The sequence below is a fragment of the Triticum aestivum genome, chromosome 3D (assembly GCF_018294505.1).
Source record: "Triticum aestivum cultivar Chinese Spring chromosome 3D, IWGSC CS RefSeq v2.1, whole genome shotgun sequence".
Classification (NCBI taxonomy): Eukaryota; Viridiplantae; Streptophyta; class Magnoliopsida; order Poales; family Poaceae; genus Triticum; species Triticum aestivum.
Genome location: NC_057802.1, coordinates 125,264,704 through 125,269,634, shown reverse-complemented (window position 1 = coordinate 125,269,634; position 4,931 = coordinate 125,264,704).

Below are 4,931 nucleotides of genomic sequence, written 5' to 3'. Positions count from 1 at the left end.
TCTCAGTGGGACCGAAATTATTGCAATAGGCAACAGAGAGTTTGCAAGCCCATCTCGGTGAGACAGGGATCCCGTCGATGAGACCAAATTGATTAGGGTTTCTGGCAGTGGCTATGTCAACTGAACTCAGTGGCGCCAGATAGAAAGTTTCGGTGGGGCCGAGTTTGACTTTTTGATTTGGGACAAATGTGGATGTGAGAAAGTGGTTGAGGGCTTTGGAGCATATCACTAAGCACTTTGAGCAAGCAAGCCATTAAGCAACACCTCATCCCCTCTTAATAGTATTGGCTTTCCTATGGACTCAATGTGATCTTGGACCACTAAATAGAAAATGTAGAGTCCTGAGCTTTGAGCTTGAGCCAATCCTTTGTCTTCAGTATTTTGAAGGGGTTCCACATCCTCTAGTCCATGCCACTCCATTGTTGAACTTATCTGAAACATACTAGGTAGAAGTATTAGTCCAACAAGAGATATGTTGACATTAATTACCAAAATCACCCAGGGGGCACTTGTGCTTTCAAAGGGTGAAGTGGGGGAGAGGAAAACGAGAGGCAAATGGCAAATAATGTAATGCGAGGGATAAGAGTTTGTGATGGGTACTTGGTATGTCTTGACTTGTGCGTAGACTCCCCGACAACGGCACCAGAAATCCTTCTTGCTACCTCTTGAGCACTGCGTTGGTTTTCCCTTGAAGAGGAAAGGGTGATGCAGTAAAGTAGCGTAAGTATTTCCCTCAGTTTTTTAGAACCAAGGTATCAATCCAGTAGGAGACCACGCTCGAGTCCCACGCACCTACACAAACAAATAAGAACCTCGCAACCAATGCGATAAAGGGGTTGTCAATCCCTTCATTGTCACTTACGAGAGTGAGATCTGATAGAGATGATAAGATAATATTTTTGGTATTTTTATGATAAAGATAAAAAGTAAAGATTGCAAGGTAAACGGTAATAGAAATAGCTTGTTGGCGGAAGATGAATATGATGGAAAATAGACCCGGGGGCCATAGGTTTCACTAGTGGCTTCTCTCAAGATAGCATAAGTATTACGGTGGGTAAACGAATTACTGTCGAGCAATTGATAGAATTAAGCGTAGTTATGAGAATATCTAGGTATGATCATGTATATAGGCATCACGTCCTTGACAAGTAGACCGACTCCAGCCTGCATCTACTACTATTACTCCACACATCGACCGCTATCCAGCATGCATCTAGAGTATTAAGTTCATAAGAACATAGTAATGCTTTAAGCAAGATGACATGATGTAGAGGGATAAACTCACGCAATATGATATAAACCCCATCTTTTTATCCTCGATGACAACAATACAATACGTGTCGTTTCCCATGCTGTCACTGGGATCGAGCACCGCAAGATTGAACCCATAGCTAAGCACTTCTCCCATTGCAAGAAAGATCAATCTAGTAGGTCAAACCAAACTGATAATTCGAAGAGACTTGCAAAGATAACCAATCATACATAAAAGAATTCAGAGGAGATTCAAATATTGTTCATAGATAATCTTGATCATAAACCCACAATTCATCGGATCTCGACAAACACACCGCAAAAGAAGAGTTACATCAAATAGATCTCCAAGAGAATCGAGGAGAACTTTGTATTGAGATCCAAAGAGAGAGAAGAAGCCATCTAGCTAATAACTATGAACCCGAAGGTCTGACGTAAACTACTCACACATCATCGGACAGGCTATGGTGTTGATGTAGAAGCCCTCCGTGATCAATGCCCCCTCCGGTGGAGCGCCGGAAAAGGCCCCAAGATGGGATCTCACGGGTACAGAAGGTTGTGGCGGTGGAAATAGGGTTTTGGCTCTGTCTCTGATGGTTTGGGGGTATGTAGGTATATATAGGAGGAAGAAGTAGGTCGGTGGAGCAACGAGGGGCCCACGAGGGTGGAGGGCGCGCCCAGGGGGTAGGCACGCCCCCTGCCTCGTGGCTTCCTCGTTGGTTGCTTGACGTCCACTCCAAGTCCTCTGGATCACGTTTGTTCCGAAAATCACGTTCCCGAAGGTTTCATTCCGTTCGGACTCCGTTTGATATCCTTTTTCTGGGCTAGGCCTCCGGTTAATAGGTTAGTCCCAAAAATAATATAAAAGTGTATAAATAAGCCCATTAAACATCCAAAACAGAATATATAATAGCATGGAACAATCAAAAATTATAGATACGTTGGAGACGTATCAGGGTTCCCGATTCATCAGTTCCTCAGAGGGCTTCTGGAGTACTATGGCCTCCAACTGCACAACTTCACGCCCGCCTCCATTCTACATATCGCGGGCTATGTCACCCTCTACGAGCTATTCCTGGGTTGCGAGGCCCACTTCGAACTATGGAGAAGGCTATTCTGCCTTGTCCCACGTAATCATGAAGGATCAATATTTGAAGTGGGCAGAGCCGAAATATGGCGCATTGCCGAGGCCGGATACCTATTCGGCACACCGAAGAAGGCCTCCGAAGAGTGGCCTTCCGAATTTTTCTACATCGAGGACATCGCACTTCCAGACCTAGTCCGGAGAGGTCTTCCTGAGTTCACAAGTGTTCCTTTGAAGAAACGCCACAACTGGCGCCCTCGGAGCCTTGAGGAGGAAGATAGTGCGGAAGTTCGCCAACTCTTGAGCAAGATAATGATGCTCGCCCAGTCCGGATATACGACAGTCGAAGTAATGGCGACCTCCATAGTGCGGGGGGTCCAGCCACTCCAATACAGAGGTCTTCCCATGTGGCACTACAATGGGGAAGATGATGCCTCCCTCTGCGGCAGGAAGCGTCCGGACACCCCTGCCGCCCTGGCCAAAATATTGGCCGAACTGTTCAAAGGGGAGGAAGAGGAGTTCATGCGCATCAAGCATAGAGAAGGATATTCTATGTACAGTCCTCCTAGCTGGGTAGGCCCCCGACTCCTCTACTCTAATCATTCCACTCCTTGAGCTACATTCAATGAATAGTAACTCGTCCATTTATAACAGCACTGGCGAAAGATTTCCAAGGGGCTTCACAGCCCTACCCCGCAGCCCGAGGGCCACAATCGGGACCTTGACCCCGGATTCGAAGAGGATCTGGATATATCTGTGGTGCTCGAGAACGGGATGTTTTACTAGGAGAGCTATGACGACACAAAAGTGGCCATCGTCGCCGATTATCCCGGTCTTCTCCCTCCTTCCCATGTAAGTAATCAGGAGACATCTCATCCAAAAGAGTTCTCTCATTCTGCCTCACCCACCGCACCGTCCTGTGCTCAAAAGGGGAGGCGCTCGGCGCGTCATGCTGCCCCAGGGGCATCTCTAAAGAGAGCGGCCCCCACACCAGGCAAGCCTTCGAAGAGGAAGGAAAACAAAGAAATGACCGAGCCTTCATCTAAGAGGTATAGATTTGCAAATACGTTTCCGTAGCAGTCGCTGAGGGAGTCTTGGACTAACGGGTCCTCGGGCGTCCGGTCTGTTATCCATGGGCCGGACTGATGGGATGTGAAGACATGAAAACCGAAGACCATACTCGTGTCCGGATTGGACTCTCCTTGGCATGGAAGGCAAGCTAGGCGGCCAGCTGCAAAGATTCCTTCTTATGTAGTCGACCCCGTGTAACCCTAGATCTCTCCGGTGTCTATATAAACTGGAGAGCATAGTCCGGATAGGACATACTCATTACCATATTCACATAGGCTAGACTTCTAGGGTTTAGCCATTACGATCTCGTGGTAGATCAACTCTTGTAATACTTATATTCACCTAGATCAATCAAGCAGGAAGTAGGGTATTACCTCCATGGAGAGGGCCCGAACCTGGGTAAACATCGTGTCGCCCGTCTCCTGTTACCATCGATCCAAGACGCACAGTCCGGGACCCCCTTCCCGAGATCCGCCGATTTTGACACCTACATTGGTGCTTTCATTGAGAGTTCCACTGTGTCGTCAGCAAAGGATTCGATGGCCCCTTCGATCATCAGTAATGGCGCCATTCAGGGAGAAACCTTCCTCCCCGGACAAACCTTTGTGTTCGGCGACTTCGTACTGCGGGCCAACTCGCTTGGCCATCTGGAGCAGGTCGATAGTCACGCCCCTGGACATCAGGTCAGATCTGGAAGCTTGAACTGCGTCACGGATACTCGCGGAGACTTGATCTCTGATGGATTCAAGACTGCGGCAGTCGCTCCCCCTCTCTCCGTAGAACATGACTTAAATCTGTCATCGGATCACACCCAGGAGATGGATCCTGTTGCTGCAATGGCCTCAGAACCGAAGCAGATCATGCCCTTCGAGGCCACAAAGTCAACGGCGTTAGAGCCGCACACGGACTCGACATCCTACAATATTTTCGCCAATGGAACTCCGGACTCGTTTTCGGCCACACGTTCCAGATCAGACGCGCCTGCGAACACCAAGCTGCATCGGTTATCGATTTTCGAATTTGGCGCCGCAGACTTCTTCCAGCACTCACCTTTTGGTGACATACTAAATTCTTTAAAGATCTTATCCTTGGAGGAGGACTCACAGCTGAACTACGTTCGGGTCGAGCTAGAGACGGATGACGAGGAATTTTGCTTCCCACCCGCCACCCACTTCATAGCCACTGTCGATGACTTAACCGACGTGCTTGACTATGGCTCCGAAGACATCAACGGTATGGACGACGATGCCAATATGGAGCAAGGCCAAGACCCGCCATTCACCGGACGTTGGACGGCTACCTCTTCATACGACGTGTACATGGTTGATACACCCAAAGGATCTGGCGACGACAACGAAGAGCCAGATGCGAATAAAACCTCTGAGATGCAGTCCAAGCGTCGACGCCCCAAGCACCGTTCTAAGCCTCATCGCTCAAAGGACGACAACACCGGCACCGAAGAGAATAGTACTCCAGGCGACGCCGAAAACAATAAAGACCCTGTCGGAGCTACATCCGAACAGGA